The sequence below is a fragment of the Schistocerca cancellata genome, chromosome 2 (genome assembly GCF_023864275.1).
Source record: "Schistocerca cancellata isolate TAMUIC-IGC-003103 chromosome 2, iqSchCanc2.1, whole genome shotgun sequence".
NCBI lineage: Eukaryota > Metazoa > Arthropoda > Insecta > Orthoptera > Acrididae > Schistocerca > Schistocerca cancellata.
The window spans coordinates 1,074,681,545-1,074,693,751 of NC_064627.1; positions in this window are offsets into that span (position 1 = coordinate 1,074,681,545).

Below are 12,207 nucleotides of genomic sequence, written 5' to 3' on the forward strand. Positions count from 1 at the left end.
TGGATCTCCATCTCAGTAAGATACACAATATTGGGTTCTATTAACTCCGTATTTTGATTCATTGTCAACATGTTTCGCAACATTTTCATTAATTCAGAGGAAGACAGCTGATAATCTGCCTCTACTGTTAACTTTGCATCATGATGTTGCTGATCGGAAATTTTAGTCTTTTTTTCTACTTAACGGTATTAATTCGCTTGATGGTCGTGCAATCTTGGTCCTGCTGTCACTAGCCACCAATACTGATACCCATTAGGCCATTCACATCACTCTTTCCTGCTGCGAATCTGCCATCAACAAGCACTGCCTATTTGTAAACACTGTCCTGCTGCATGTTGGTTCGGATTGCCGTTAGAACTAACCTAATTTGCTAAATTTTTTTCTTGTCTCTCAGGAACTTTAACGCAATCTAAAACACACTGTTGTGCTGTCAAAAACTGTTTTTGCTGCTGAGACCCAGAACAAGGATGGGGTTTAATTTAAGGAAAACGCGTGAAAGGGTGGCCAAATTGATGCATCATTTATCATTCCCTAACAAATATTTTTATTTAACAACAATTCTATCGCAAGCCAACTAACAGTTACCATGATTCTTGCCAGATTCATACTACTAGTCAAAGTTCTCATATTACGAGGGTTGCCCAGAAAGCAATGCACCGCATTTTTTTCTTCAACAATTCTATATTGAACATAATGAGAATTACACACACGAAAGAATTGTGTTTTATCTACAACCCCTATTTTCCACGTAATCTCTATCTCATTCTATGGCCTTCCTCCAGCGCAAAACAAGGGCGTGTGTGCCCTGTCGGTACCAATCCGTGTCCTGGTGGCAGATCCTGTGCTGCACTGTGTGAATCACTTTCTCGTCGTCCTCAAAACATCTTCCACGAATGGCATCCTTTAATGGCCCAGACAAGTGGAAGTCCGGGAGGGCTAGGTCAGGGCTGTAGGGTGGATGGGGTAACACTGTCCAACCCTGTTTTTCGATGTTTTCAGCAAGCCTCAGACTTGTGTGGAGCCGAGCGTTACGTGTCGCAGCAAAACATCTCTTGGGTTGCTGTGGCGCCGAAGTCGCCGGAAGCGCGTCTTGAGTTTTGTTAATGTCTTGACATCTGGACATTTGCTTCTGAATTAATGATACAGCGTCTTGGCATCACATCAATGAGAATCACACCTTCACAGCCCCAGAACATGGTGATCATGGACTTACCAGAGGAAGCAGTCGCTTTGAATTTTTCCTTCTGTGGGTAGTGGGAATGGCGCCATTCAATCGACTGACGTTTCGTTTCGGGCTCAAAGCACCCAGGTGTCATCACCTGTCACAATCCGGAACAAGAAAGCCTCCCCCTAAGCTTCAAAACGTTGCAACAAATCAAGAGAAATGTTTTTTTCTGTGCGATTTGTGATCCCCTGTTAGACACTGCGGGACTCATCTTGCACACACTTTTGAATATCCAAGAGTGTGGATAATTGCATCTGCACTTCCTTTGCTGACTGACAAGTGCAGCGCCAACTGCCGAGTCGTAATGCGGAATTATAACATCAGCTCGCTGCAACATGTCAGGTGTGACAGCCATGGATGGTCTCCCCGATTGTTGCAAATCGTAGCGCTCCGCCGAACCGCCTTCTGATTACCTCACCCTACGTGCCCAGCGACTAACTGCACTTCTGTCGACAGCAGATGTTCCATAGACTTTGCATAAGCGCTTGTGAATATTCCCCGCAGTTTCTTTCTCTGCAGTGAGAAATTCAATGATGGCACATTGTAAGGTACATCATTTACAGACGCCATTTTGAAAGTGTCCTGCAGCTACACTACCTGTCGAAAGAGACGGAAACTTGGCGCGCTCACTCAGATGAGAAAAAAAAAATGCGGTGCGTTACTGTCTGGACAACCTTCGCAATATCACAATGCATAAGGACAATTACATCATACATAAAATTACAAATGGCACTCGAAGAATTTGTTAACTGTGCAATACAATTGTCGCCTGATTACAAACAGTTGACTGACAAGATAAACCTGCAGCAGCACTCTGTCCATGCACCTAGCACCACAGCTGTTTGCTAATCCCATAGCAGGACTTGGATATATGTTCAATAAACATTAAATAATAGACATTAAAATGCATACAGCTCCACTGCAGCAGTAAGCTGCAAGCCTACTCCAAGGCAAGAAGTTAGAGACGAATTCACATAATGTTGCCATCCAAAGTCCACTAGCCACCTCACCACTAGGAGGTACACAGTCACATTAAATTTTGCTTTTACTAGCAACACTAGGGAGCACAAAGCAAATGACGACACTCCAGTGTCATAAGACAACGTTATTCTGTCCCCATACAGACAAGATACGGCCAAGCTGGCCAAATGCTACCCACGTGTAAAAATCGAGTCAGACAGAAATACTTCACTGTTGGGTCACAAGGCTATTGCTCATAAGTCAGGTTCAGTACTTAGTAAACTACGTGACCATAAAACGCTATTAAAATGATAATAACAATTAAACCCATATATTTTTGAATAAATCAAGAAGTTTGCCCGAAAGCTTACATCACACACTCACAAGTACCTTACAATAACAGAAACACTGAGTAAATTACTTCCTCAAAATTACTAAAGTCCGGTGGCACTCCCACCACGGCACCATACCAAAGGAATGGCAATGACCTCCTCAGGTTGAGGCAGGAATGGCAGATCTGCAGAAGCATGTGTGACCTGCCAACACCTAGGCCTCCTGCGATGTTGGGAAAGCTGCTGAAGCAGAACGAAATGCGTCCTTGCTCCGGACCAGCAAAACAGAAACACATCAACCGTTGCCGATACAAGGATGTCAACATATGAAATGAAATGAAGTCCCATGCTTGCGGGACACCCGCACCGCTTTACTAGGCAAGGTCCTAATGGAGGTGGTTTGCCGTTGCCTTCCTCCGACCATAATGGGGATGAACGATGATGATGAAGACGACACAACAACACCCAGTCATCTCGAGGCAGGGAAAATCCCTGACCCCGCCGGGAATCGAACCCGGGACCCCGTGCTCGGGAAGCGAGAACGCTACCGCGAGACCCCGAGGGGCGGACATGTCAACATATACCAAACCACAAACAACAAACACGTTTGATGGAAATTAACATACACAGCAATATTTAAATGGCCAATTAAACATTATTTTCAAGGAAATGAACTATTAAAACTTGAGTACAGGAGCGGTCCACTCATAAATGTTTCAAGTTAATCTTCCTAGCAATAACAAGAAACAATGTACAAAGTCATTTAAAAGGATAATTACACAATAATTCAAAAAAGGTTGAATAAGGCAAGATACATCTTTACTGAGTCCTCTTAGGGACTTATGGACACTGTAATTTGGATACACACCAAGCACACGGAGGCTTTCGGACAGTCGTTCTTCCCGCGAACCATACGCGACTGGAAGAGAAAACGGAGGTAATGACAGTGGCAGGTAAAGTGCCCTCCGCCACACACCTTTGGGTGGCTTGCGGAGTATAAATGTAGATGTAGATGTAGTGGTGGATGGCCAGTTAAAATGTGCACCTATAACCTGAAAGACTCCTCAACAAGGAGTAAGAGAGTGTGCAAATACAAGCATACGCACACACACACACACACACACACACACACACACACACACTCACACACACATGACCCACATATACGTACCTTTAGCCTCAGTGGACACAACTTTAGTTACAGGCCAAAACCAATAACTCGAGCCAAGAAGGGCCATAAAGGCTACAACAAACAAAAATTACAATCAGTAGTATCAAATACTCAATGATAACAAAAAATGATTTCTAGTACCAAATTAACATTGTAATATACTGGCTTGTTGCTTACAGAAACCTCCAGATTGACACACCCAGCCCTGAAAGGCATCACTGAAAGGCATAAAGGAAACAGATTCCTGGCCAGTTCATAATAGGACAAAATCAACAATATTTAAGTACAGTACTTACTGAACGGTCTTCATACATAGTTAGAAACAAATGCCAAGGAGGCCAATAGCTGCAGGACTCCAGGCAGGTTCCAGATAGTACTGCCCTCCTGCTTGTAGCTGCTAACAAATTGTTCAATACATCACAGCTTATTTAGTATACCACAACTAACCTATGCTCTTTGTAACCAGGTTGCACGCAATGAGAGCGCTTCTTGCCCGCTAAAGACGCCGATAGCAACGGTCAACGTTGCAGGAAAAAGCTGCCACCATGGCCCAATGGTCAACGGTTTCAACTCACTGCAATCGCCAGGACGCCGTGTACCCAGGCATATCCATCCAGCACCATGGCCCCCATTCCCTACCACAAAGCCCCAAAGGGAACACATAACCAAGTAAAGATGACACCACAAGGTCCAGAATTTATGGAGTGCGCACGCCCTCACAAGAGCCACCACAGCACATGTGCACTAAATTGCAAGTTGCTATCATGGACTTTTATCACCAAATTCTGGTATTTCGGTTGTCATGCACAGAACTTAAGTTCCTATTTAGCAGAAAAGACTTAAAAGTCGTATCACGGACGCCACATGTAACAGAACTTGCAGATTCCACATGTGACCAGTACGCCTCTGTATTTGAAATGTCAGATTTGCCTCTATATAGCCTTACCTTACGACAGGGTCACTGAAAGAATACTATATCTATAACGAATGTTTTGGTCGCCAGGAGGAATTGAAAAACTTTCTTTCAGTTTATGTTTTTGAATGTGCCAGATGTAAACCTACGTTAATGACTTTTGCAGAAACAATTTTAAGTGGGATCAAGATGGAGGCGGACTGAGATATTCTTTCTTTGGCTGCCATCTTTACTTCGAATAATTACGTAAAGTTAATATTCCGCTAAAGTAAATTTAAAATGTAAGAAATCTCATAAAACTGAACTTTACAATGACAGATCAAGGAGACCACACTTTTTGTCTCTTCAGAATGAAAGTAAACAATTATTGTTGGAAGTTACTTTTATTTGACACTGAAAGATTATCATAGCATTAAAATTAGTTAACTACGATCTTCTGAGCATACTGAATGACACTAAAGTTACATTTAAGAAAATGGGCACCAAGGTTGGATCAGTATATGACTTTGTAACAATGAGATAAACAAACACTTTTAAGGAAACTGTACTAAAGCTTTGGCAAACTACGAGTTGACTGTAACATCCTGAGACACTGCTAAATATGGTTAATACGAAAATTTCTTGCCTTGTTGGTTACAGTCAAATTGGTATTGAAGTTGTTGCTTGCTGAATGACAATTTGGTAGGCTCTTCACGTCTGCAGTGGTGGAATTAATCGATAACTACCATGCACATGCTGTAGTCATGTTAGCTTACTGTATCTTCAGCTCTGTATTCCATCCTATTAAACTAGTTGGATATTCTTGCTTTCCAACACCAAATAAATTGGAGATGACTTCAGGAACTATAACCCAGTGTTATACCAAATATTAAGAACTTCCACATCGAATTTCTTACTGTTCAAGCGTCACATGGCCAGACATGGAATACCACGATACGTACACTGCCAAGGATCGATTCCAACTGCCTCTGGTTTTCCGTTATTTGCCTCCCTTGCGCTGCTCACGCCAAGGTCATCCAGAAGACTTGTGATCGGAAACCACTTGTGGTCCCTAACTTTATTATTTCAGTTTGTTTAAATGAATTATATGTTCTGATATCCTTAGAATGTTACAGTCATTAAATTTATAAATTACGTTCATTTCCATATTTTGTTTCCCACAGAATTATTAATGTTTTCACGACATACATTCTCATTTCAACGAGTATTTATTGCAAATTTGACAGTTTGAAATCCTGACATAGTTACAGAGGTTTCCTTAACACTAATTTCACTGAGACAGTTTCCATTCAATACTGTTTAAATAAAAAAATTAGACATTTCAATTTGAATTTAACTGTATCATCACATACTACCTTCTCCCAACCCCTTCAGTTCCTTAACAGAACCAGATGCCGTACAAGTCATTAAGAAGATTAAGCAGGGTGAGTAGCATGTAAAATGTGACTCCTGCACATAACGTTTGTAAATTGTTTTCTGACTGATGCTGTATGGTTGTAACAGCCTAAGCATTATGTTATGTACCTTGGTGCATAGATATTTACAGGTTTATAATAAGTTTGGTACTATGTATTAAATGAAAATAGGTTTAAGATTTTAGACTTATTTGTTATCCACGAGGAATATTTCATTTGTGATGTGTAGAAGAAACAATAATATTTCCAGTTTATTTGTAAATTTGTGAAATCTTGTTTTATGAAAAATTCTGCATCATTGTGGGTCTCCTCAATTAGTCAGCTATTTTCATGTTACATGGATCATTAGTACAATTATAGTTCATTTGACATCCATATTACACTTTCATTTGTAAATATGGTTGCATGCTGACCATTTACAAGTGTTTTTTATTTTAATTTTTTAATACATATGTGAACTAGTAATTCCTACCTAGCTACCATCGTTTATAGATTACAAAAATGTAAATACTGGCTCAGAATATGAGTTGTCAGGGAGAAATTTTTCAGTTTGTTTTCAAATTGGGCTATGCTGTCAGACATTTTGTATCACTGGATAATTGGTGAAAATGTTTGGTTGTAGCACTGTGTACCCCATTTAGTGATAAAGACAAATTTAATGTCGAATAATGAATGTCTTTTTTCTTCTGGAATTGTAATTATGTACATCATTATTCCTTTTGAACTGCAGTAGATTATTTACAACAAAATCGTGAAAGAATAACTCTACTGTGAAGCAGTAGTCAGGATGGTTAATACCTTAAGCAAATTTTTAGAAGATAATCATTGCTCAGCACCACTTAGACTTCCAGTACAGTTTTGAGCAATGAAAACTTTCTTTTTTAATGGTGAGTTACCCAATAACATAACATTTAGTTGGTTTCATGTTCCATGGATCATTTTGCAAATGAATCGTAATGATGTCAGATGTGTTACTTTACATGTTGCAAATTATTTTTTTTTATTAAACAGATGTGAGTTAGTAATTCCTACCCACTACCTTTCACAAATTACTACAATAGATATTTTTCTATGGAATAAAAAGAGTTGTCAAAGAGAAACTTTTTCAGTTTGTTTTCGGATTTTACTTTGCTGTTTGTCACACATTTTATATCACTTGTTAAGCAATCGAAAATTTTTTTGTTGCAGCATTATGCAGCCCTTTTCATGCTAAAGACAACCTCAATGTTGAGCAATGCATGTCATTTTTTCATCTAGTATTGTAATTATGGGCATCATTGTTCCTTCTGAACTGAAGAAGATTATTTACCACAAACTTTATGAGGGCATAAATATATTATGAAGCAGTAATCATAATGCTCAACTCATTAAACAAATGTCTACAATGTGATCATAGATGAGCATCACATATATTTATTGCAACTTGTTTCTGAGCAATGAAAACGTTGTTTCTTAAAGATGAATTACCACAGAACATTATTTCGTATGACATAACTGAATGAAAATATGCACTATGCCGTATGACATTACTGAATGAAAATACGAAGAATATGTGAACTAATGTTTTTGTTTCCAATACTTATAGTGACTCGAAATGCAAACATTGATGCACTAACTTGTTTTAGGAGTTCCAATATGCGTTTTTTGTTTTAAATTATAATCAATAGGTGTACCTAGAGTTTTTGGTTTCTGATCCTTGTTGTTATTTCTATCATTGGTGTAGTACCACTAGGTGTGCTGAACTGAAGATGTTGCATTTTTAGGAAATTGAGACTTAGGACATGCTTTCAAGAACATTATTTATAATTTTTTTCTGTTATTGTATGTATGGTTGGATTGTCATCCTCAAAAAGAACTAATTATGCTTGTATATTAGATGGAAGATTGTATGTATACAATCGAAACAATAAAAGACCTAATAATGAGCCTTGTGGAACCCCATGCATAATATCTCCTTATCAGAATATCCCCTTTCTGCGTTCTTTTGGTTAGATATGACATTATCAATTGGTTAGCTATACCATCCGTTCTGTCAAACCACAGTAACTGGTTTGCTACTACAAACACAAAAAAATTGTAATTGTCTCAGTATACTGAACTCCAAGCTCTGAAAACATTGAATTTATAGAGAAAATTAATGTTTTAATGTTGCAGTTGTCCAAATACAGAATAAAATTATAATTGAAGGTAATATTACCATAGATATAAGGGCAAAGAGAGAAATATAATCCATGTGGTTAATTCTCTGAAATCACTGAACTATTACTGTCTCAATGAAAAGCTGGCTATACTGCATATGCCTCTTGATAACATAGATAATAATGCACACAGAGACTATCTTGCATGTGATGTTACAGAATTAGGAATAGCAGGTGGTGAGTGGCTGTATCTTCAAATAGAAAACTCAACTTTCAGTACTAGAGAAATGCACATGTTGTATAGAACTCTTTGTGAATCAAATGTAAACGATATAATAAATAGAAATAGATTAGTTTCATGTAATGGATTATAGTAAAACTATTGATAAATATCTTTTCATTTTCCTGGTGGAGATTAAGTGAACAGTAGGACGAACATGCTCCACTGTAACCAAAATATATCATACTAATACTAGACTTAAGCAGTATCATACCAAAAAGTGGTATAGTCTTTAATTTAAAACAATCTCTTCTGATTCAGAAAGATAAGTCGGTTGAAAGTGATATGGAAAAGGAAAATTACATAACTATGAGAAAACTCTACAGATCCAAAATGAAAATTGATAGGGGATATGGAAATGATGAGTATATTTTAAATCATAAAAATAAATGTAAAGCAATGTTGGATGCCAATAAAATGTAAATTTATAATACCAGAAAATAGAACAGTATCTCTATTGACTGTAATACTCTCAATTAATATTATGTAAACACTGCCAGCATCACCACTTCACTCAGTAATTTTACCTTCAAAGCAGAGGCCATAATCACTTGTGCAAGCAGACAAGTAGTGAGAAATTTATCTGGACCATAGTCACTGTAAATGACATCTACAAGTCGTTAGAAAACTAAGCACTTCCAAAATAGAAAACTACTTTGGACTCATTAATTTTAACATAAAGTGTATAGGAAAGGAAATCAAAATGCCACATCTCTCACTGTCAAACAGAATGCTAGATGGGGTAATTTTCCCAAAATGCCTCACAGTTACGTTGCCTATGCATAAAAAGTGATAACCCTTTCAGATAACTACAGACCCATTTCAGTAACACCAATTACATGTAAGACAATAGAAAATTGTAAGCATAAGCAGATCAACAGCTTTTTTTGAAAAAACAAAATTTTAAATAAGTAACAGTTGAGGTACTGGGCTCACCTATCAACTAGCCAATATAGATTTTTGTTGGATAAATTAAGAGTGTGAGAAAACAATTGTTACTCCACTCATACTTTGCTTTATTCCATTAATCTCTGCAGTATGAAATATTGTTTTGCGATAATTCCATGAGAGAAACGTTTAGGTGGAGCCGCCTGTTGCTCCATTCATGTGGCGCAGCATGATATCATGTCTTCAATATTGGCGTGCATCCCTGGCCAAGAACATCCCTAAAACATCCTGCTGAATTGTGCATGGGATGTTGACCTGGGCCTGGTCATTCTCAGTGTGTAACAGTAAAATACCATGCTGTACTGACAAGGCTGGATGGTGAACAAACTATCGATATACTTCTGGCCGAACAGTGTATTTCACTCCCCTTGACCACACTGTGCACATATAACGTGCGAGATGGCTGTGGTTAGCACTCTGGACTCGAATTTTAGAGTTAGACAGTTCAAACCCGCATTTGGCCATCCAGATTTAGATATTCAATGATTTCCCTAAATCGCTCCAATCAAATTCCAGGATGGTTCCTTTGACAGAGCACAACTGGTTTCCTTCCCCATCCTTCCCCAGTTCGAGCTTTCACTCTGTCTCTAATGACATCGTTGTCGACGGGACATTAAACACTAATCTCCTCCTCATCCTCTTCCTCCTCCTCCACATGTACTTCAGCACAATGCTTATATGTCCATCCACAGCTGTTCTGTGCTATGCGACGGAAGTCAATGGGAAAGTAGTGAACTGTGGAAGCGTCCAGAGCATCTATCTGGCAACACGACGCTTCAGAGGAGTCGAACCGATCACCCTTGTCCACCAGTAACCTTGATAATACGTCGGTGTTGGAATGTTGAGCTGTAGGGCGGTGTAAGACTTCATAGTTGTAGTTCGACAGCAATAAAGCCCATCGTTGAAATTTGTGCACTGTCTGTAGCGGAACAGGCTTGATTGGGTGGAACAGTGAAGTGAGTGGCTTCTGTTCCGTGACCAAGTGGCACTTCCTTCCATAAAAGTAACAATGAACCTCGGTTACATCATAAATCACCTCCAATGCTTCTTTTTCCAATCTGACTAATTTGCCTGTGTCTTGGTCAGAAGTTTGGAGGCAAATGCTATTGAACTGAGATGCTGTTGAACTGACACATTGTGACAGAATGGTGCCTAGGCCAATAAAAGAAACACCAACCACTAACACTACTGGTTTAGCTGGATCAGAATATATGAGGCACATGTTACTAAGTAGCACCCATTTCAATTGATCGATAGGCAACTGACATTCGTTGGTCCATGCAAACAGAACATCCTTACACTGTAACCTGTGAAGCGGAGCTGCAATCTAAGAGGCATGGGAAATGAGTCTGAAGTAGTAGTTTAGCTTGCCTGACTCTGCTTACAGTTCGTTTAGAGTTTTGGGAGCCAGCAAATCTGTGATGGCTCGCAAAAGGGTCTCGCTGGAGAGAATACATGCACATTAATGACAAGCCATAGATGTTCTGTTTCTGTCTGGAGAAAAGAGCACGTGTCTTTGCAACACTTGAGGCTGCCGATAACAGTACTTGAAAAATTACTCGAGACTGGCTAAATGTTCTTCTGCAGAACGTCCAGACAACAATGTCATTTAGGTAATATGAGTAAGAAGGCATCTTGGCAGTCACCTGTTCTAAAAAGTGTCGGAAGATCGCCAGTGCTGAGGCACTACCGAAGGGCAGGCACTGAAATTCAAATAACCCAAGATGAGTGTTAATAACCAAAAATTTCTTTGAGTAATCATCCAAAGGCAATTGGACATATGCACCTGCCAACTCTCTGTCTTGGAGAAATAACGACCTTCGCCTAACCTGTCCATCAGCAAATGGGTTGTCTCTGTCCACTGGGCAGGGCAAAGGATACGTGTCTATCACTATCATAGAATTCACAGTCGACTTAAAATCAACACACAGTCGAAGACGCCCTGAAGGTTTGTCAAGGATGACTAATGGGGAAGACCACTGACTTGTGCTGTTTGGCTTGTTGACCCCATCAGCTTGCCATTGCCATAACTGCTTAGCTACCTGTTCCCTGATGGCAATAGGCATTTGCCTAGCTCAACAAAACTATGATTGTGTATTATCTTTGAATGATACATGAGCTAAAAAGTTGTTCACACAATGGAAACCGTTGCTAAAAAGTTCACTAAATTTGTCACATAGTACTTGAAGCTTGTCCGTAGGCACATCTGTTGAAATTTGCAACACTGAAGTGTGGATTGACAATCCGAAAATGTCAAAAGAATCTAAGCCAAAAATATTCTGCGGAGACTGGGTGGAAAGCACTGTGAATACAACTGTCTTCATTAGACCTTGAGAAGTAGCTGCCATCCTGAATGTTCCCAAAACTGAAATTTCTTATCTGGTATAAGGTGACAACACATGCATAGTTGGATTCAGTATTCATGAACCTAATCGTCCATAAGCAAGTTTGTTCAGAAGTGTAACTGAAGCACCATTCCCAGTTGCAATTTGACGTCTTTCTTAGCTACCATTAAAATATAAAACACCTTGTCTCGACTATGTTCCACATCTAAGAGACAACTATCATGTCCTGCCTGTTGCTGTGAGCTGCTGCAATGTACGACAGGTGAAGTTGGAAAAGATTTACCAGTGGACCTGGCCTTGCATTGGCGTTACTTGTCTGGCACATGAGAATCACCCCAGTGATGTTTGCTAAATTTTGTACTTGGGCGACTTTTTACAACATTTACTATAGCTGCTGGTGACACTGTTTCGTGGCTGGCTGTGCCGTGACAGCGATAATGATTTGAACTGGTTTAGTGGCTTGTTCCTTGGGAATTTGCT